Here is a 23785-nt window from a genome sequence, read left to right as displayed (position 1 = left end):
TGTCCGAATTAATGTTGGGGCAGGTAATATGTCCAAAATATTTGGACCTTGGAAGCCCTATAGTAGACGTGCACAACAATGGCACTTTTGTCCCACACACTCTAATCGATCTTGGGGCTGCCATTAATGTGATGAGAAAGGACACCATGCTCAAGCCCAACCTCCAAGTGTCATTGAGGAAGACCACAACAATTTTGCAACTTGCAGACTGTTCCACAGTAACCCTTGAAGGAATTATGAAGAATGTGATGGTCTCCATTGACACCTGGGAGTACCCTGTAGATTTCCTAGTTCTCTAGCATAAGGCTAAGCTTATTGGTTATCCTATCATCCTTGGGAGGCCATGGTTGGCAACAGTTGATGCTTACATTAGCTGTAGAGCTCGGAATATGACCATCAAGAACAGGCATATGTCCAAGCAGTTAGTCCTATACCCTCTTGCTTAACCTTCTCTAGAGCATTATTTACCTTTATGGTTGGAGGAGGAGGAAGAAGATGAGGTTTATTCCTCCCAAATTTATGCTTTGGAAGCAACCATGGGAGGAGGACAACAAGATGAGGATGTCTTGATTGAGCACCTGCTCCAAAGTCCAACTCCTAGTTCATTACCTTTAGAAGAAGTAGTAAAGGAAACCCAGAAAAATCATCCAATTGACTTATGCTTGGCGGATTCCAACCTACTCCGTGTTAAAACCACAGAATTCAGCCTAGAGAAAACCTTGAAAATTAATCCATCTCTTTCTGCTCTCGAAGAGGAGAAGCTATGTAACATGTTAAAGGAAAATCTAGAAACCTTCACTTGGAGTTAAAAGGAACTGAAGGGAGTACACCCCTCAGTGTGTACTCACCACATATACATCAAAGAAGGTTGCAAGATGGTCTGACAACCACAAATAAGAATGAATCCATCTCTTAAAGATATAGTCAAATAAGAACTACAAAAACTGCTAGATGCAGGATTCATTTACCCTATCTCTGATAGTCAGTGGGTCTCCCCTTTGGTGTTAGTTCCCAAGAAATTGGTAAGTGGAGGATTTGTGTCGATTACAGGAAGTTGAAAAAAGCCACAAAGAAGGATCTTTTCCTCTACTCTTCATTGACCAAGTGCTAGACGACTTGGCAGGAAAAATGATTTTCTCTTTCCTAGATGGATTCAGTGGGTACAACCAAATCCAGATCTACCCATAAGACCATGATAAGACCACATTCACCTGTCCTTGGGGTACTTTTTCCTATAGGGTCCTTCCTTTTGGCCTATGCAATGCTCTTGCCACTTTCCAAATTGCAGACTTGAGTATTTTCCCTAAATTAGTCCATTTTGCGATGGAAATTTATGTCGATGATTTTACACCTTATGGTGGTGATTTTCAAGAAGCCCTGACTAACCTAGGCAAAGTACTACACAAATGCATTAAAATGAACCTATCTCTTAGTCCTGAAAAGTGTGAATTCTTAATGACTGCAGGGACCATGCTAGGTCATTCAATATCTCAGCAAGGACTACAAGTGGACCCAAACCAAATAGCCATCATCCAAAGGGTCCCACCTCCTCAAAAGCAGAGAGATGTTAGAATTTTCTTAGGGTTAGCTGGATACTACTGAAGGTTCATAAAGGACTTCAGTAAGTTGGCCTCTCCTTTATTTGGTTTGTTGGCCAAAGATTCTGAGTTTATATGGTCAAAAAGCTGTCAAGAGGGCTTAGACATTCTAAAGGGTAAGTTAACCACTGCATCAATTCTCTGAGGCCCAAACCGGGCCCTCACCTTTCATATTCATGTTGATGCCTCACACAAAGCCATAGGAGTAGTCCTAGGTCAGGTAGAAGAAAAAATTCCTTATGCTATCTATTTTATTAGTAACAACTTGTCAAAGGCTGAGCTAAATTATACAGTGACTGAAAAGGAACTCTTGATTGTTGTGCATTCATTAAAAAAATTCAGGCATTACATTACAGGCTATCAAACATTTATGCATACTGACCATGATACAATCAAATATTTAATGAAAAAACCATATGTGAATGCTTGAATTATAAGATGGTTGCGTTTATTATATTAGTTCGATCTAACCATTGTTGATAAGTTTAGTAAGGAAAATGTTGTTGCAGACTTTTTATCTAGGGTAAATGTGCCTGTGATCGGCCTCTAAATTAGACATAAATTAAGGCCCATGCCTCTAATTTAAAACATAAATTAAGGCCTATGACCATCCTTCAACACATTAAACATCTCTTTTTGCATTAGATAATTTATTTTTAACTTTAATATATTCATTAGGAAGGTTTATGAATAATTGAATATTTGTGCCTAATATTATTTATTTTTTATTGAATATTATGAGAATATTGGGCATATTATGAAGAGTTGGAGGAGGAGATAATTTAGGGAATTGTTCCCTACTACTGGAGGATCAATAATAAATAAGTAAGTCAACAATATATTGTGGAATTATGGCACAAATTGTGGAACTCCAATGATTGAGAAAACCTAGGAATGTGTTCCACTAATCAAGGGAGCAGATCCACCAATCAAGGGAGTAGATCCAGTAATCAAGGGATTTCGGTGGGGAAAGCTTCCTCCATCAATGGGGAATTATTCTTAATCATTTTCTATAAGTATCAAGTCGAATTTTCATCTAGGGAATTATCGAGAAAATCTAGGAATGTGTTCCCTGCCATTTAATGCAAATTCCTAGTATTGGGGACTAGATCCACTAATCAAGGGATTTTAGTGGGGAAAGCTTCATCCATTCGTGGAAAATGATTTCTAATCATTTTTTATAAGTACCAAGTCGAATTTACCTCTAGGAATACATTTTAATTAGTGTTATTGTGGAGAGATCTTGTATTTTTGCAACTCCATTGTATTTTCTTCTAGGGATGTAATTCTGTTGTTGAAAATAATGAAGATTGGTGTCATGTTCAGCTTCTAAATCTTGTTCTCCTCCATATATCTCTGAGTTTCCTTGGGCTTGGTCATGCCAGTAACATCAAAGCCCTTTTGTATCATTTTCTTTCCTTCTTTTCATTGTTTATTCACATGCATCTCTTGTTTTTATTTCTTTCTATTTCTGCATTTATCATTAATGATTTCTTGTTGTAGGATTGAGTTAAATGGTTGATGTAAGTTCTCTTGTAGGATCAAAAGAATTATTTCATCATTGTAAAAGCTTTGGAATTTCATAATAGTCATTGAGTTGCTTGGATTAGTATTCTTATTCCGAAATCTAGATTGTTGGACCTCATTTTTAGCGAAGAATAGTAAATTTCTGCTATTTTTCATAGCATCCTAATGAGCTTCAATCGAATTGATTCCACTTTAATTAGATCACAAAAACATTCTAGTTCATAAAAAAGATTACCCCATTTCCTCTACACTTGATTTGCTTAGGCATTTCTTAGATTTACTAGCTCACTAGTTCTCAAATTTCTAGATTTTTGACTTGTAATGTTTATTTTATTTTTTTGCATGGGTTAACATAGGTCTTTTTGAGTGATTACACTTGGAATAAGGACCTAAGACATCCTATTTAATAAAAAAAATTGTCCCATCCAATTTGGATTTGATTTTCTTGGTTATTAAACCCTCACCAATTTCATCAATTCACAAGGAAACTTCTCCAGAGCAAATCCATCCATCTCCCGACTTTGGTTTTGAGTTTTGAGTGATACTAGGAATTTTCCCACTCCATTCCACCCATCACATACCTTTCCTAGGCCTCCCATCACCTCCAAAACCTCAAATTTTTCTCTCAAATGTATCTTGTAGGTTTCATGTAATTCCTACAGGATCATCGTGTAGGTTTCAAGTAATTCCTATAGGATCATCTTGTAGGTTTCTAGTACATCCTGTAGGTTTTCCTGAAACGACCTGTTTTGAGGCCGAATTCATGGAAAACCTCTAGGAGGCCACCATAATCCTCCCAAGGGTCTCGCACACCATCCAACCATCTCCTAAACCTTCCATCCAACCTCCAATATCCTTAATTCACCTGCCACATCACTAAATGAAATTAGTTTCCATACTTGATTTTGCATGAAAAGAAAAAAAGGAAAAAACAGATTTATTTCAGTCGCTTTACTTGCACATTAGCGATGTTTGATGCTTCTTACTTCCATGCTTAGATAGTAGCATTTGGTTCATGACAATTTATCATTATTGCAAAGCATAGTTTCTTGGTAGTTAATTAGGAAATGGTGTGATTTAGCATTGAATTTCCATCTCCTTCCTTGCAATAGGTTGAGGTTCCATTTTGAAAATTTCATTCTCTCAAATTAGTTTAGGATTTGACTTCAGTACATGCACTCCATTACATCATGACAGCGAAGGAAGAACACATTGTATGTCGTACATATAGTGCCGACACCTCTTAAGTTTGTACAAACCCTGGGTTGATAATTAAAGTCGGTAGCCTTGGGAGTTGCAGCATTCTTGATACAATACTGAGGTGCATCACTTTTTGGCGCCATTTCTGGGGAGGTGTCAAAGTATGCATTGTTTTCTTCCCTATTTTATTCATTTCTTTTTAATTTTTGCAAAAGCAAAAAAAATATTTTCATTAGGCATATTTAATTTCAAAGTAGAAAATTGCATTGCATTATAGTTTTCATTCAATCATAAAAACAAAAACAAAATTCTCCAACACCAACCCAACCCCCCATTTGATCACATGGTGCAGTAAGAGCCATATCATCATTCGCTTTTGCAGGTAGAAGAAGAAGATGACAAATAATGTAGAACAAATTCATGGAGATGATGACAATGAGGAAGATCCTCTCGAATTTCCCATTCAAGATATTGATGGTAGTGTGCACATGAATAACATCCCTCCCTCTTTTCTTCCAAAATTTCATGGTCCAAGGTTAGAGGATCCAGAAACCTTTCTCTTTGAATTTGAGATTGTTTGTAGACCTTATGGTTACTTATGAAAAACTCAAAAATTGAGATTGTTTCCGACAACATTGAAGGATAGAGCTCTTAAATGGTTCATGCATTTAGGGACTAATTCAATACAATCATGGAATGATATGAAAAATATTTTTATAGAAAAATATAAAGATCATGATCTTAAATAAGAAATCGTTAGAATGAATCAAAGAGAAGATGAGAGTCTAGAGGATCTAATAGAGAGGTTCATGTATAATGTTGAGAGGGGAAAACTACATCATTTAGGATCTGACACACTAAAAACCCTCTTACTTAGAACAATTAGGGATGAATGGATTGATCTCCTTAATCTCATGAGTAGAGGTGATGCATATCAATTATCATTTGAGAAAATTTGTGAAACATGCAAACACATATCAAGAGGAAAAGCAAGAGTAGGTAAACCAGCATCAAGATTGGTAAATCAAGCTAAACTTGGAAAGTTGTTTAATGATTTTAAAACAGAAATTATTAGAAATCTAACAAAACAAGTAGAAAGTTTAAGAATGCAAGATGAAGGAAAATAAAATCCTAATATTTGTGTTACAAAATCACATGATGTTAAACAGTGTCCATCATTACCAAGGTTGAAGGAAGTTTACCAAGAAGAAAATGGAGCAAGTCAATTCCCAATACAGCTATGTTATGTAGCTCCACGAGGACCATGGAAGCCTATTCAACCTGATATGATGCGAGAGCCTAATTCACAATTTCAAGCTTATGCGCATCCACCTCAAAGTAATTGGAACACACCCTTTCCTTAGCAACATTGGCCATCTCAACCCCAAAACCAATCTTGGCAACAAGGTGGGCGAGGAACTTATCGGAGCCATCCATAATATCCTCAGTATTTTCCTCAATATCCTCCATACCAAACTCCATGTTATCCTTACCATTCACCTCCACCACAACCACAACCCCATCCACATCCATCTCAAATATACACTCCCACTCAACTACTTGTACCACCATTTCCAAACCCACACATTGAATTAGCTCAGCCCACTTATAATGTTGAGGTACAAAACTTGAAAACAACTCCTCTTGAGATAAATGGTATTCACCATAGCTCAAGAAGAGTATTACAAAAAAGAGATTATTTTGATATCATTGAAGGACTACATTGTTATAGACATTTTTGTGCCTTACAGCTATAAGCATGAAATGTCCATAATTCAAGGGATCCAAAGTCCCTAAAGATGTTGTTACAGCTCCTAAAGGAACAAGGTCAACCAATGACAGCTTCTCCTAGAAATTCTCCACCAAAAACCACTCAGAAATAGTCAATTCAGGATCAATTCAGAGGCTCCACTAGCTGCCTGCGTTGAAATGCAGAGTCTGCACTGGCTAGATGCACTGCAACGCAGGTGGAAGCACTACCAGGTGCGCTGAGTGGGAAATGACAAATGGAAAGCTCATTCAACGAGGTGGAAAGACCCTGGAAGCTTCCAGAATCTTCTCCAATGACACTTGCCTCAATGAATTCGACTAGTGATGAGTAAGAGGTTCTCAACCTCCAAGTGGAAGCAAGAACTGACAGAGAGAAGCCACAAGTCAAAACATAAGCTGACTCATCCTCTCTGCTTACATCTATATATGGATCTCTCACCCAGAGGTTCAGGAGGCTAGAATTTTGTACTTTGCAGAGAATTGCTGTTGGTTTGAGATTGAGATTAGCACACTGGGTGATTTATGCTTTGTTGGAGGAGAGGAAGGGATTCCTTTGCTGGGAGGTAGATGCTGGATCGGAACTCACTTGGTTGTATCTCCTCTTGGACTTTCTTATTTCATCAATAAACTATTTGAGTTTCTCCTACATGTTGTATACCAATGATGTTTTGTTATGCTTACATGTTTAGCTTAATCTGATCTTGAGCTTTTTATGAATGTATATCTGTATCTTTGTGTAGTTTCTCTCTCTTGTGATCTTGCAGGAATTCGGTGAAGCTGGGCCAGTGAAGGAGCAAGAAGCTGAGAGCTACTGAAGAGAGGAGTGATTTGGATCGACAAACTAGCGGAATATATAGGTTAGTTAAATCCTTCTTCCTCACTTACATTTCATAAAGAAGAATACTCGAATAAGTTTACCTGTTTGTTGCTAAGGCACTATCACCTCTTAGAGTGGGATAGGGGCATTCCGAATTGGATACTTTTCCCAACAACAAATTGGCGACTCCACTGGGGAAAGTATCTTGTTAGTTTATTTGTGTTTCCATTGATTGTTCTTCTCATAAACTCAGGAGTGCCAAATCGAAATGCATTTGCCATTTTCAAATGCAAAGTAGAGATCTGCCACTCTAGTCCGCTCACTGGGCCTGTTTTTATGATCTGAACAAACTGATCCACAAGTGCTCTAACAGCCCTTTGTGATAGATCTTAGTCCTCCTTTAAATCATCCTCCTAATTGTACCTAATACATAGCTTTGATCCGGCCAAAAACTGTAGATTTAACTGCAAACCGTAACCCAGAACCTAGAAACAACTCTTGTTTCTGCTTCAGCGCAGACTCTGTGAAGAGGTTCTGCATTTCAACGCAGGTACCGTGAAGGATACCTACGCTGAAGTTCAGTTTCTCTGTGCTTAGGGTGCGCTGATCAGTCTTTGGCTTGTGCAGCTGTGGTTCCCTGCTTCCTTTTGCTCAGTTTCATCTCTGTTTTTGTAGCCTGTTGTCAGTCAGTGTACCTATCTGAAACCCATTTTCTTTGCCTCAATTCCACCTCAGAAGAAACTGTATTTGTTCTTTGTGTATTTGTTACATCGTTTGCAGTTTCCCATTACAAAAGTAAACTAGTCATACTGTCGCCCTTAGATCTAGACCTGTCGTAAGTGTCGTTTTGATCTTAGGAGTGAGTTTGTTTGCTGTTCACAGTTGATTGAGATTTTACTTTTGTCGTTTGGTTTGAATTTATGCATTTCTAGTGTCGAAACAAGTAAATCATAAAGTGTCGTAATCACCTTTTTGATTTTGAAAAAGGAACTTGTTTATGTTTTCACTTGAAATCGAATTCAAATTTGTACAACAGCTTTCTTTTTAGGCATCAATAATAAGAAAGCGAAAAAAAATACATGCATTTGTGCATTTGCATTTTGATAGTTTGCATGCTTTGATTTCGGGAAAAGTGCATTACAGTGTGCTCTATGCTCTTTGAGAAAAGTTCGTGTCTTCCTTTTCCCCTTGTAGCTAGGATTTTCATTGTTGAAAAGATATAAAAGCTTGCTTATCATCTTTAGACTGCATTTAGGAATTGTATCATACATCGCGTGGTGATCCAAAAAGGCAAACTTCTAAGAAATATCAACCTAAAATAAATTGAATGAACTTAACAACGCTTTGTAACTTAACGCACAACATAGAGGTCTAGGCTAGAGACGTGTTCCGGCGTCGTAAAACCTGGTGGCTGTCGATCTCGTTGATGGTTGGGTGATTCCTCCTGAGGGACAATAACGCCAGTACAGATTGTGCTCCCACGTACCGTCGAGTATATATTGGGAGACCCCTATAGGCATAAAACCTTTATCCTTAGGAAGCCGTGTCGGCCGCCCTACTGATCGCAATGCATTGAACACAGGATTCGGGAAGATTGACCGCCCGTACCTTAAAAAGTATTCTGCAGTTTTGCGAAAAGTTTGGCACACCCTCTACCTAGAACTCTAGAGCGGTTCGTTTTGTCCTTTTTCAGACTCTATAACGAAAAAATTCCATCTGAGCATTTGTCACTTCGGGCTCGTTAAAACATCGAAGGAGACTAGAGTCATCTTTAGCTTTTTCTCGACTCTTTAAAATTGAAAAAGCAAGTTGTGTCTAAAGCGTCGTTAAAATTTATTTTAAACGGAACAATCACCCCTTTTTCCTGCATTGATCTTTAAGTTGAGAAAATGGAACCCACCAACCAAGGAATTCCCCTTGGTGGAAATCCTAGTCCCTTCTCCTCTTGGGGAGATGTTGGTGCGCCCCATATGGCCACATTGTCGCTTCCAGGACTGACAATTGGCTTGCCGATCTGGCTCTTCTCAACCAATGTCATTCAGAACACCACTATTACTGAACAGTCGAATCAACAGTTAGACCAGTCCAGAGTTGCCCACCAGCCTTCTACTTCCTCTAATTCTTCCTCTCCTCCTTCCTCTTCGCTTGACGGAACTGGTAAAACAAAAAACCAGGTTCCTAAGGAGAAGAAGGAAAAGAAGAAGAAAGAGAAGAAGAAGAAGGAGCCAAAAGCGACTGGGGGCAAACAAGTGTCGTCTGACAACAATCCACACACAACACTGACTAGGCCTAAATCGCCATGTGTCATATGCAAGGGAGACCACTTCCACAGAGATTGTCCCTGCATCCCTCGGATTCTAAGGGACTGGTCTCCCCGTTTGCACAATTCGGTGGCATCAACCTCTGATAGCCATGTTGAATGCATACCGTCAACTAGCGAGAGTGAAGTCCTTGGACAAAAAGGGAGAGCTAGATCTCCTTGTAGACTGTGCGAAGGTGACCATGCCATCCATCGTTGTCCCTTCTTAGACGAAGCGAAAAGAGTTTTGGATGATCGTCCGGTTTCACCGTTACGACTTCCTCCTGGATATAAAAAACTCTTGCCGAGTCCTTCGTTAGTTGAAAGTCCAGCTGGCTCACTCAAGTGGTCAGCTGAAGCGCCAGTCATTGAAGATGAACCAGCTGAATCCATACCTGACAAAAGTCAAAAGGTCGAGGCGGCAGTTGACCCGGTCTTGCCTTCAGAGGATTTATCTTCGAATGATATAGTCACTGAAGAGAATAAAGATGACACCATCCAAATTCTCTTCATCAACACAGACTCCGACGAGCACGGGGGCACTCCCCCCATTCCTTTATCGCAGGAAGGAAGTTCGTCAGAGTGATACCCGGCCGTTTACTCGGTCCCACCACCAAGCAACCTAGTTGTCTCCTTCGACTGGAACCAACTAGGCAGACCCTGTTTGCCAGCGAGCATACCATTCAGAATTATCGTCCAAATATACAGAATGGTCATGGCTAGCACCATCATTGATGAAGGGGAATCTGTGAGTATCCTTTCCTCCACTGCTTGGAAAGCGCTTGGTTCGCCAGCGCTTTTTCCTGAAATGAGAAATTTGACAGGCTTTGATAAAGGAACCAGTCGACCTTTAGGGATCCTCCCCAATGTGCCTATCACATTGAAAGGGAAGACCGTTCAAATGAACGTGATGGTCGTTCAAGGACCCTTGGATTATAACCTACTCCTTGGACGAGACTATATATATTGCATGGGAGCCATCATCTCCTCACTCTTTAGAGTAATGTGTTTTCCGCACGAAGGAAGAGTGGTCAAGCTCGTGGACCAGCTTTCATTTCCCGGATCACGCATCACAAATAGTCATATACCATCCCTAAATGGTCTCTTCACGCAAGAAATTTCTCAACCCACGGTCCGTCCTCCCGATGAGGGCGAGTGATTCGGAAGGATATGACTGGAACCCAGGGGGCATGCGTCCTGGTCTGCTTCGGCAGGAAAACTTTGGGTATAGGGTAGGTTTCCACGGGAGAATATGACTAGTCTGTACCCCGTCCGTCTTGGAAGAGGGGTTATTCTAGAATAAGATTCTTTTGTCAAAGTTATGTGTTTGGCGCTCGTTGTCACTCACCTTTGTCTATCTCGGTAGACATCGCTGAAGAATTGTTTTGTTCGCTCCATTGATGAAACAATCTTTGGGTAACCTAAAAGAGGTAGGCCTTTCCTGCTAAAACAAATGTTTTATCTGCAAATTGAGGGGTAACCTTGAAATTGTACTTTATACCTGGGGGCATGCAAACCTTTTGGAGTGCAAGCAAGGGGCGACTATTTATTTTTTAAATTTTTAGGTCCTCCCTTTAAACCTGTAGGTCTAACCCTTTAAACTCGTAGGATTAGTCGTTTCCGAACTTGCATAACGAAAGGATGCGGGGCATAGCTTTGGTAAGGCGCAAGCTCCATAAAAAATGGCATCTTACATGAGACATTCTTATCATATGACTGGATTATCGAGCAGTTTTAGCACATAGTTCATGCTCGTTAAAAAATAAACATAAGATCGAGCAGTTTTAGCACATAGTTCATGCTCGTTAAAAAATAAACATAAGACTGAGCGGTGTTTTTCCGTGTTTAAGCTCGTTAAAAAATGAACTATCTTCCGGTAAATAACCACCGTGAATGTAACATTATCAGCCATTAAATCCTTGGTCGTTTTTGCACCGTCACCTCCACTTTTCCATTGGCTGATCGTTCACCTCCATATGATTGTTTACCCATTTTGAGGAACAGCTGCGAAGAGTGATTTCACTAGCCATCCTTGTGACACTGCCGTGCTTGGAAAATTCCAACCCTTACCTAGAATCAGCTGCTAACCCGTTTTATCACTCGTTCCTCAAAAGACGAGTCTTCTTTAAGCTCTTTTCATCTGACTCGTAAAATATGAAAAGATTGCCAAGTTTTGGCCTTCCAGCTCGTTAAAGCGACCGAAAGTGCTATCCCTCCTCTAGATTTTAATCTTTTTGGACCTGAGGGATTATTGCACAAAAAGATCGAGCGCTTTTTTTTTTTGGCTCGTTAAAACTATCGAAAATTCATCCCTTCTGTATTGTTTTATACTTTTTTAGACTTAAGGGATTAGATGACGAAAAAGGACCTTCAGAGTTGACTTTACGTACCTTTTCAGACTCTCTAAAAATGAAAAGGACCGAGTTATCTTTGTCGTTAGACTCGTTAAAAACATTAAATAGCGACAAACTTGTCTTTAGACGAGAATGAGTTTCACTATCGCTAGGCTCGTTAAAACATAGCGATGGGTTTGCCCGAAGGGCAAATTATAGAATAAGCATATGTTATCCTCCTTAAGCTTGAAAAAAATAAAGAGGTACTGGTCAGCAATGACTGGGGAAAAATTGGGAAGAAACTCAAAGAACTTTATTGGTAGCAAGTCGCTCTTGAACATGACTCTTCCACTCCGTGCCAGAGTCGGGTTGGGTTGTTTCATTCACCGGTCACATCGCCATGGTCTCGCCATACCATCCACCTTTGGGGTAAATTCTACCAATCCATCACACAAGTGTCGCCGATATGTTCAAGAGAAGTCATCTAGAGAAGTCAACCGTGTCCCATCCACTACCATACATTATCCTTCATTCTTTCATGACCGCCATCCTGAACCATATATCATCAGATGGTTTTCACCTCCATCAAAATCATTTTCTCCGTTCCGTGTCACTGATGTGGGATACATTAAGGCCCTCCTTTGACGGATCGCTTCTTGTCGACATCAGCTCATTATCCAAGAAGTTGATCTAGGGACACCCCCTTCAGTACTTTGAAGCTTGCATGCCTCAATGGCAAGTTTCTCACTTCCGGCGATAGGTATACATCAATGACCTTCGACCGAAAGATTTTGCGTGGTGTTCGACGCCAAGTCCTTTATTCACACCACGTGAATTGTACAGTAGTACCTGGAGGGTCATTATCATTATCGGTGATTCCTCTCGCGCTTGTTAACGGTTTACCTCATTGACCGATAATCAAGCGATGTCTTTCCATGTTCGACTTCAGAACATTTCTCACATGGATCGACTTGTACTTAGGGTGCAGATCGAATGAGTTTGAAGACCCCGGATATAGTTTCATCCATCTGGGCTGCGATATATATTCAGGAAAAATAAAGACATTGACATGTACAGCATTGCAGCACAGACAATCATCCTACCAAAGGATGATGATTTCAACAGGATCATCAGTCTATCATCAGACAATTGTTTGTCCTATGTACATAAAAATGAATTTATAAAGCTGAGCATGGGAATGCCCGCCTCAGCTAGATCATGAAAACAGTATGAAAAATAATGTATCGTATTGTATCTTATTACAGGTCTCCTCCCAGCATTGAATGAACTTCGGATCCTCCTAATAAAGCATTTCACCCGATAAACGACCTCATACTTTAGGGGGCAACTGTTATAGACATTTTTGTGCCTTACAACTATAAGCATGAAATGTCCATAATTCAAGGGATCCAAAGTCCCTAAAGATGTTGTTACAGCTCCTAAAGGAACAAGGTCAACCAATGACAACTTCTCCCAGAGGTTCTCCACCAAAAACCACTCAGAAATAGTCAATTCAGCATCAATTCAGAGGCTCCACTAGCTGCCTGCGTTGAAATGCAGAGTCTGCACTGGCTAGATGCACTGCAACGTAGGTGGAAGCATTACCAGGGTGCGTTGAGCGGGAAATGACAAATGGCAAGCTCAGTCAACGAGGTGGAAAGACCCTGGAAGCTTCCAGAATCTTCTCCAATGACACTTGCCTCAATGAATTCGACTAGTGATGAGTAAGAGGTTCTCAACCTCCAAGTGTAAGTAAGAACTAACAGAGAGAAGCCACAAGTCAAAAAATAAGCTGACTCATCCTCTCTACTTACATCTATATATGGATCTCTCACCCAGAGGTTCAGGAGGCTGGAATTTTGTACTTTGCAGAGAATTGCTATTGGTTTGAGATTGAGATTAGCACATTGGGTGATTTATGCTTTGTTGGAGGAGAGGAAGGGATTCCTTTGCTGGGAGGTAGATGCTGGATCGGAACTCACTTGGTTGTATATCCTCTTGGACTTTCTTATTTCATCAATAAACTATTTGAGTTTCTCCTACATGTTGTATACCAATGATGTTTTGTTATGCTTACATGTTTAGCTTAATCTGATCTTGAGCTTTTTATGAATGTATATCTGTATCTTTGTGTAGTTTCTCTCTCTTGTGATCTTGCAGGAATTTGGTGAAGCTGGGCCAGTGAAGGAGCAAGAAGCTGAGAGCTACTGAAGAGAGGAGTGATTTGGATCGACAAACTGGCGGAAGATACAGGTTAGTTAAATCCTTCTTCCTCACTTACATTTCATAAAGAAGAATACTCGAATAAGTTTACCTGTTTGTTGCTAAGGCACTATCACCTCCTAAAGTGGGATAGGGGCATTCCGAATTGGATACTTTTCCCAACAACAAATTGGCGACTCCACTGGGGAAAGTATCTTGTTAGTTTATTTGTGTTTCCATTGATTGTTCTTCTCATAAACTCAGGAGTGCCGAATCGAAATGCATTTGCCATTTTCAAATGCAAAGTAGAGATCTGCCACTCTAGTCCACTCACTGGGCCTGTTTTTATGATCTGAACAAACTGATCCACAAGTGCTCTAACAGCCCTTTGTGATAGATCTTAGTCCTCCTTTAAATCATCCTCCTAATTGTACCTAATTGATAGCTTTGATCCGGCCAAAAACTGTAGATTTAACTGCAAACCGTAACCCAGAACCCAGAAACAACTCTCGTTTATGCTTCAGCGCAGACTCTGTGAAGAGGTTCTGCATTTCAATGCAGGTCCCATGAAGGATACCTGTGCTGAAGTTCAGTTTCTCTGTGCTGAGGGTGCGCTGATCAGTCTTTGCCTTGTGCAGCTGTGGTTCCCTGCTTCCTTTTGCTCAGTTTCATCTCTGTTTTTGCAGCCTGTTGTCAGTCAGTGTACCTATTTGAAACCCCTTTTCTTTGCCTCAATTCCACCGCAGTTGTATAAAGAAACTGTATTTGTTCTTTGTGTATTTGTTACGTCGTTTGCAGTTTCCCATTACAAAAGTAAACTAGTCATACTCGAATAAGTTTACCTGTTTGTTGCTAAGGCACTATCACCTCTTAGAGTGGGATAGGGGCATTCCGAATTGGATACTTTTCCCAACAACATACATCCCGAAGAAGAATATTTGAAAGAGAAGATCAAAGAATCATGGGTTTCACTTGATGAAGAGAAAACATCAAAATCAAAGATCGAGAGAGCTATCTCATGGTTACCATCAAATCCTCCATGTATTCAAGGGATCAATCAACAAAAAGACGAAGACTTGAAAATCATGGTAGAAGAAGACATACAAGATGATCCAAATCAGCAAGTGAACCAAAGGCATCACAACTATATTGAAATATGGTTCCAGACAGTCACTAAGCTGCAACATCACTCTCTTCCTCAATTATGTTTGATCCTTTCAAAGTCAAATAATTTGGTCTCTAAAATCTAGGTACATGTCAAAGCATACATTTCAAGCCTCCACATCATTTTGTCTGTCATCTTGATGTGCACATGGCTCCATTGGAAGTATTCTTATACTTGAAAGTGATTTTGTTTTTCAAGTAGGGTAGGGTAGAAATAAAAAAAAATGAAAAAAAAAAGAGAAAAAAAAAATTCTAAAGTGAAAACCTCCATGGAGGCACCTCAGATTAGGTCATTGATTGAGAACCTCCATGAGGCAGTCAATGGGTTGGGAAAAAAAGAAAAAAAAAAAGAGAAATAAGAAGAATATCCTAGGTGAAAACCTCCTTTGAGGTGCGTAGGCAGACCTACTAGTTGAAAACGTCATTGAGGTGGCTAGTAGGCCTAAAAAAAAAGAGAGAAAAAAAAAGAATAGTTGGTCCATGCATGCATGTACTCTCCAACATTCGCAAGCGACAGGAACAAGTTGGTACCAAAATGAAAATTAGTCAAGCCTAGTCAAAAGAAGTCAAATTTTGACTTTCTCCTACTTTGCTCAAATGCTCCAGCAAGGCCAAGGCCATGTCAATCCATCACCCTCATCTATTTTCACCGTCCACCCATCATTCTCAAGCTTCTACCACTCATTTTTCTTGCTATCCTAAAAAACTACTGGATGCTCTATTTTACTACAGGATACAAAAATACATAGAGTAGAAATTTGTTTTTGCCGTAACTTGAAAACCATGCATCCATTTGCCAAGTTGTTTCAGGGGGAGATGCATATGGATGATGGTAACATGCTCAAGCAATTTCAGCAAATTCCAGTTCATAGTTTCCAAGAAATTGTCCTCCATCACCTTCAACCAATTTTGCATTTTCTCAATATCCATTCATCCATTTAAAAATTTGTTTCAAGGGGAGATGCATATGGATGATGGTAACATGCCCAAGAAATTTTAGAAAATTTCAATGCATGGTTTCCAACAAATCGACCTCCATCTCCTTTAGCCATTTTTAGTTTTTTTCGAGATCCGTGCATTCATTGACCAAATTTTTTTTATGGGGAGGTGCATAATGATGATGGCGACATGCTCAAAATTCTTCAGCTCAATCCAATCTACTGTTTGAGAGATATGGACAAAACAAGTCATTGTCTTGTAAACCTATATTATACAGAACAACACCTACAGAATTGGCGGTGAGTAGTTTTAAAGGAAATCCAAAGGTCAAAGGAGCTCCTCCAGAGCTTAGCAGCAGCATCAGGATCATCACCATCACCATCCAACACCTGCACATCAACATCAATTCAGCAGTAGCATGCATGTCTCTCCAACAACCATTAGGTAGGTACATGTATGCAATATTCTTGACCTCTTCTCTTGAGCATATTATAGTTAGAAATTTATTGTCAATGCATGAGAGATGAGGTTTTTAATTTAAGGATTGGTCAACAGTCTCAACCACCTTCAGCTAGTTAATTTCAACTCACTCCTTCACTCATGCAATGTTGAAAAGTCAAATTATGAAGGGTGTCGATTTCAAGGAATAAGGACAACAGTTAAAAAAAATATATTTGCAAAGGCTAAGGTCACCACAGTACTCCAAGCCCTCCATCCACTTCATATTCACTATCTATTCATCATTCCTCCATCCCATTTCATTGTTGAAAAAAAACAAAGAGAGCATCCTCTCAATTTTCATGAAATTTCCATTAGCATGTCAACAAGAAGGACAGTCAAAGAGAAAAGGAGGATCACAAAGAGACCTGTGTCACTCACATTTTTATTTTACCACTCATTACCATTCATTCCTCCACCATTTATGTCATTTTTTCCACTCCTTTACTTCAGTTTACAAAGGGACTGTGTTTTCTATAGGATGATCCTGTAGGAATTACAATGACCCAGAAATCCTACAAGAGGCAGCCCTAAGGCAAATAAATGACTTGTTCAAATGGTGGAAAAAGGTAGCAGAAAGTTGATAAGGATATGGAAGACCTTTCTAAACTAGAAAATATTCAAGAACTCAGCTTGAATAAGGGAAAGAAAGCAAGCTAATGGTCTCAAGAAACAATGATTTTCTTTGCACAAATATGTTTTTGGGCTTGTCCTTGCAGAACTTACAGCCAATATTCTCAATGCACAAGAGAGAGGCCACCAGGGCCATGGATGAGGCACAATGAGGTCACTAAGTTGCTCAGAGGATGAGCAACACTTTCAGCAAGGGGTATGATGGGCCTCTAAATTAGACATAAATTAAGGCCCATGCCTCTAATTTAAAACATAAATTAAGGCCTATGACCATCCTTCAGCACATTAAACCTCTCTTTTTGCATTAGATAATTTATATTTAAATTTAATATATTCATTAGGAAGGTTCATGAATAATTGAATATTTGTACCTACTATTATTTATTTTTTGTGGAATATTATGAGCATATTGGGCAAATTATGAAGAGTTGGAGGAGGAGATAATTTAGGGACTTGTTCCCTACCATTGGAGGATCAATAATAAATAAATAATTCAATAAGAAATTATGGAATTATGGCACAAATTGTGGAACTCCGATGATTGAGAAAATATCGGAATGTGTTCCACTAATCAAGGGAGCAGATCCACCAATCAAAGGAGAAGGTCCCCTAATCAAGGGATTTCGGTGGGGAAAGCTTCCTCCATCCATGGGGAATGATTCTTAATCATTTTTTATAAGTACCAAGTGGAATTTTCCTCTAGGGAATTATTGAGAAAATCTAGGAATGTGTTCCCTTCCATTTAATGCAAATTCCTAGTATTGGGGACTAGATCCACTAATCAAGGGATTTTGGTGGGGAAAGATTCCTCCATTCATGGGGAATGATTCCTAATAATTTTTTATAAGTACCAAGTCAACTTTTCTTCTAGGAAGAGATTTTCATTACTGTTATTGTGGAGAGAGCTTGTATTTTTGTAGCTCCATTGTATTTTCTTGCATGGATGAAATTCTATTGATGAAAATAAAGAAGAATGGTGTCATGTTGAACTTCTAAATATTGTTCTCCTCCATAGGTCTCTGAGTTTCCTTAGACTTTTCCATCCTAGGAACCTCAAAGCACTTTTGTATCATTTTCTTTCCTTATTTCCATTGCTTATTCACATGCATCTCTTGTTTTTATTTCTGCATTTAGAATTAATGATTTCTTATTGTAGGATTGAGTTAAATGGTTGATGTAAGTTCTCTTGTAGGATCACAAGCATTCTTTCAACATTGTAAAAGCTTTGGAAGTTCATAATAATCATTGAGTTGCTTGGATTATTCTTCTTATTCCCAGATCTAGATTGTTGGACCTCCTATTTCATGAAGAACAATAAATTTCTCCTATTTTTTAGAGCATCCTAACAAGCTTCAATCGAATTGATTCCACTTGAATTAGATAAAAAAATCATTCTAGTTCATAAAAAAATTACCCCATTGCACTTGCACTTGATTTGATTAGGAATTCCTTAGATTTACTAGCTCACTAGTTCTCAAATTTCTAGATTTTCGAATAATAATGTTTATTTTATTTTTTTGCATGGGTTAACATAAGTCTTTTTGAGTGATTACGCTTGGAATAGGGACCTAAGACATCCTAGTTAGTAAAAAAAATTTCCCATCCAATTTGGATTTGATTTTCTTGGTCATTAAACCCTCACCAATTTAATCATTTCACAAGGAAATTTCTCCAAGCTTTTTGAGCGAATCCATCCATCTCTTGACTTTGGTTTTGAGTTCTGAGTGATCCTAGGAATTTTCCCACTCCATTCCACCCATCACATACCTTTTATAGGCCTCCAATCAACTCCAAAACCTCACATTTTTCTCTCAAATGTATCCTGTAGGTTTCTTGTAATTCCTAAAAGATCATCCTGTAGGTTTCTAGTACATCCTGTAGGTTTTCCTGAAATGGCCTGTTTTGAGGCCAAATTGATGGAAAACCTATAGGAGGTCACCAAAATCCTCCCAAGGGTCTCCCACACCATCCAACCATATCCTAACCCTTCCATCCAACCTCCAACATCCTTAATTCACCTGCCACATCACTAAATGAAATTAGTTTGCATACTTGATTTTGCATGAAAAGGAGAAAATGCAAAAATATATTTATTTTAGTCCCTTTACTTGCACATTAGTGATGTTTGATGCTTATTACTTCCATGATTAGATAGTAGCATTTGGTTCATGACAATTTAGCATTATTTCAAAGCATAGTTTCTTGGTCGTTAATTAGGAAATGGTGTGATTTAACATTGAATTTATGTCTCCTTCCTTGTACTTTCTTTCATGCAATAGGTTAAGGTTCCATTTTGAACATTTCATGCTCTACAATTAGTTTAGGATTTCACTTTAGTACATGCACTCCATTACATCATGACAATGAAGGAAGGACACATTGTATGCCGCACATATAGTGCTGACACCTCTTAAGTTTGTACGAACCCCGGGTTGATAATTAAAGTCGGTAGCCTTGGGAGTTGCAACATTCTTGTTGCAATACCAAGGTGAATCAGCCTATAGGTGAAGAAGGAATGATGTATGAGCAGTTACCAGACGAGCACTTGTTTGCGATTTCAGTTCTCTCTCCATGGTTTGCTGATATAGAAAACTATTTGGTGTCAGCACAGTTCCCACCAAACTTTCCCTCCAAAGAAAAGAGCAAGATAGTCAGGAAAAGTGCCCCCTTCACTTGGATTGGGGGCAATCTTTTCAAACTTGGCCCAGATCAAATCTTTTGAAGGTGTGTCAAGGAAGAGGAAGTCATTGACATCCTTTTGACCTGTCATGATGGGCCTTGTGGAGGTCATTTTGTAGTAAAGAGGACAACATTCAAAGTGTTATAAGTAGACTATTATTGGCCCACTCTTCATCAAGATGTGAAAAAGTACACTAGTCAGTGTAATCGGTGCCAAAGGATGGGAAGGCCTACTCCAAGAGATGAAATTCCTCTATAGCCTCAAGTGGCTTTCGAGCGATTTGACAAGTGGGGCATGGATATCATTGGGCCTATCGACCCTCCCTTAAAGAAAAAAAAGTACATTATTGTGTGCACTGATTATTTGACTAAGTGGGCTGAAAACAAGGCAAGTAAGGTAGCAACAGAAGAGAAGGTGGATGAGTTCCTAAGGGAGAATGTATTCTACAAATTTGGATACCCTAGAGAGTTGGTCACAGACCAAGGTAGCCATTTTACCTCCAACATGATTAAAGACCTGCTCAGCCATCACAAGATCAAGCATAGGACCTCCACTCCCTATCATCCATAAGCTAATGGGCAAGTGGAGGTGACCAACAGAGCACTGGAGGGCATCTTAACCAAGGTGGTGAGTAGCAGTAGGAAGGATTGGGCAAAAAGTCTAGTTGAGGCCATCTGGGCCTATAATACCACATGGACTACCACCACTGGATTCACACCCTATGAGTTGGTCTATGGGAAAAATGCCTTGCTATCCATTGAGTTTGAATATAACACATTAAGGTTGGCAACCCAACTAGATTTGGATCTCAGCAGTGCACAGGAAGAGAGATTGTTCCAATTGAATGGCTTGGATGAATTCAGAATGCAAGCCCTCCTACATACAGAGGTAGTTGAACTTCAAAGGAAGATTTGGCATGATAAAAATATTAAGGCGAAGCAATTTTAGGAGGGCGAATGGGCATTGTTATATGATTCTAGGTATAATGACTTCAAGGGCAAGTTAAGGACAAGATGGTTCACACCTTATGTTTTGGAAAGATGCCATGATAATGGTTCAGTGCAAATTAGAACTATAGATGAAGAAGCCATTCCTTTGCTTGTTAATGGGCACCAATTGAAAATGTACAAGGGACCTTTATCAAAACACGAGTTCATTGATATATCAATAAAACAATGATGATGATGGAGCAAGTTCCAGCTCCTCCCTCATCAAATCACTGAGAAAAAAATAAAACAGAATAAGGACTCAGTTGAAAACCTCCATGAGGCGTCTGAGTCCCATATTTGGGTTGAAAACCTTGTGAGAAGGCCTAGTGATGAAGAAAAAAAAGAACAAAAAGAAAAAGAGAATAAGAATATCCCTGGATGAAAACCTTCCTTGAGGCGCCCAAGGAAAATGGCTAGGGTGAAAACCTCTCTTAGGTAGCCTAGTTGTTTTTTGGAAAAAAAAAAATAAAAAAAAATAAAAAATATATATATATATATATATATATATATATATATATATATATATATATATATATATATATATATATATATATATATATATATAGTTGTCATGAAATTTCCATTTGCAGGTGGGCGAGAAAGACAGTCAAGGAGCAAAAGAGGATCCCAAGGAGACCCCTGCCTCTCATATATTCATCTTCTCCACTCCTTACCATGCATCCCTCCATCATTTTTGTCATTTTTCCACTCCATTGCTTCAATTTATGCAAAGACTATGTTTTCTACAGGATCCCCTGAAAACCTACAGGATGATCCTGTAGGAATTACAGTGACCCAGAAATGCTACAGGAAGCAATCCGAAGGCACATGATGGATTTGTTAGGTCCCTAAAATTCACCCTATGCATGGTATAGCACCTCACCTCGTTCACCTTCATCATCCCTGAACTCACCATTCAAAAAATAAAAATAAAAAATCAGTTTAAATAGTTTTTGCCAATCTTAGAAAAAAATGGAAACAGAGAGGAGTAAGAGCATTACCTGAGTATCCTTTGCTCTCCACACTTCTACTCCTTCTTTCCATCCATGTCAGCATCCTCACAACCCCAACAAGCAAATGATTAAAGAATTCTGAGGGAGAAGCAGCTACAGGACATCCTGTAGGAAATCCTGAAGCAACCTATCCCATAGAATGCCAATCACAACAGCAACAAGTCTTCACTAGAATGATCCAGGAGCTCCATAGCAGCAACATCAGATCTTCAGCCACAGATACTTGAAAAAGAAAAGAAACTATTAGAAGACAATAAGAGGAGGAAGAAGAATGGCATGCAACAAATATACAATGCAGCACCTTAGTTCTTCGACAACTGCAACATAGCATTGAAATGACAGGTATGTATACCACTAGCTCACTCATATGAATCATGTAGTAAGATATTGTAAGGGTTATGAGATAATTGGTTTATATGTGAAAAGGTGGCCAGTTAACTTGGCCACCTTCGTTCTGTCAGCACATGCACAACCAGGTGTCCTCTCACATGTGGCTACAATCAACTCAAAGACAAAGAAGGAGTAGGACAAAGTGGTTAAACTATGGATCTATGAGGTGGGAGATGATTACGAGGAGTGGGAAATGATGACGTTGTAGTGGGGACCAATGGTCCAAAAATGGCAATGTACCTTTGCTACCAGCACACCACCTCACCCTGAATCACCATAAGAGGAAATAAAACATCATTCCCATGCATTCATGCATTTCACCTCCTCGAAAATGCCTCACTCAAGTCACTCTCATAACCCATGCCACCCACCAGAAGCAAAGATCCATTGTTCTACATAGGAATTCCTACAGGATACGGTCTACAGGATACACAGAGACTATCTAAAGGATACAAAGAGACTGTCTACAGGATTGGCAGAGTTTAGAAGGGATATCATGGGAATTTGCCACTGCAACCAGTCTAAAGAGGTAGGATCTATAATTTCATCCCCCTTTGTAGGTAAATGAACCAGGGATACTCTAAAATTGAGTGAATTTAGCAAATGTGTGAAGTGAATTAAATACACAGTCAACTTTGTTCTTCTCCTACATTTGAAAAATTGTGTCAACCCTCTCATTTTCTCCTCAAGCTTCACCAGCAAGATGACATGAGGGTTTAATAAGAGAGAGCCCACAAACACTGTGAGAATCCAACAACACCCCTAGGTGCTTGAAATCTTTACAAGAAACAACAGGATGGGGTTTTTTCAAAAATTCAGAGGGTATGATGATGAGGTGGCTCAAGAATTTTCTCTCTCCCTCACTCCACTTAGCGAAATCCATGCCACTGTTGTAGTAAGGGACCTCACTATAGATCTCACCCCAGAGCTCATCAGCAGGGTCACCACACTTTCCCTAGAAATCCCATGGAGAAAAGAAGACAAAGGAGACAGCCAGGTGGAAAAAAGAAAATTCTTTTTAGAAGGTGAAGAACCCACTGAAGACAAAAATGGAGTAAGGAGGAAAAGTCCGCCATATCCATGGAGTGAGGTAGGCTACCAACTCATCAAATACAGCTCATGTGAGGGTATATATAGTGTTTTCTATGGCTATCATTTCAATATCCTTGAGGAATTAATATTTGGGGTAGAAACACCACCTCACCAAAGACTCAGCATGCCATATTTCTTGTTGCAATCACTCATAGAATCAAGCATCAAAGTGAAGGAGGGGAATTCCAAAAAATTGTCTCACCATGGGTTTATTAGGATCCTCATTGAAGATTCCCTCCAAAACCTCAGAACCCCTATAACATGGTCAGTCTTTAGAGACTTGCCAGAAAAGGATGACATCAAAGCCCTCACTTATGATGCTAGTCCTACTATCAATGAAGAGGAGGTAAAACAGGAAGAGGAAGATACAGAGCAAGATAAGGATCAGATGGATGAAGAAGGAGATGATACAGAGGAACATGATGAAGATCAAGAAGAAGAGGGAGAAGAGAAGGAGGATGGTGAAGAAACAAAGGAGGAAATTAAGGAGGAAACTAATAGAGATGATGAAGATATACAAGAGGAAGAAGACAGGAAAAATAGAGAGGAAGAAGGCAATAAATAGAAGGGAAAGAACATAAGGAGTAGTCACCTAGGGTGTCCCCACAAGCCACTGAGAGAGAGGCAACAACTGCCCTCAC

This window comes from Pinus tabuliformis, chromosome 3_2 (assembly GCF_031772625.1).
Source record: "Pinus tabuliformis cultivar Carrire ecotype Pingquan chromosome 3_2, CPIR1, whole genome shotgun sequence".
NCBI classification, from domain to species: domain Eukaryota; kingdom Viridiplantae; phylum Streptophyta; class Pinopsida; order Pinales; family Pinaceae; genus Pinus; species Pinus tabuliformis.
This window is presented reverse-complemented; position numbering follows the sequence as displayed.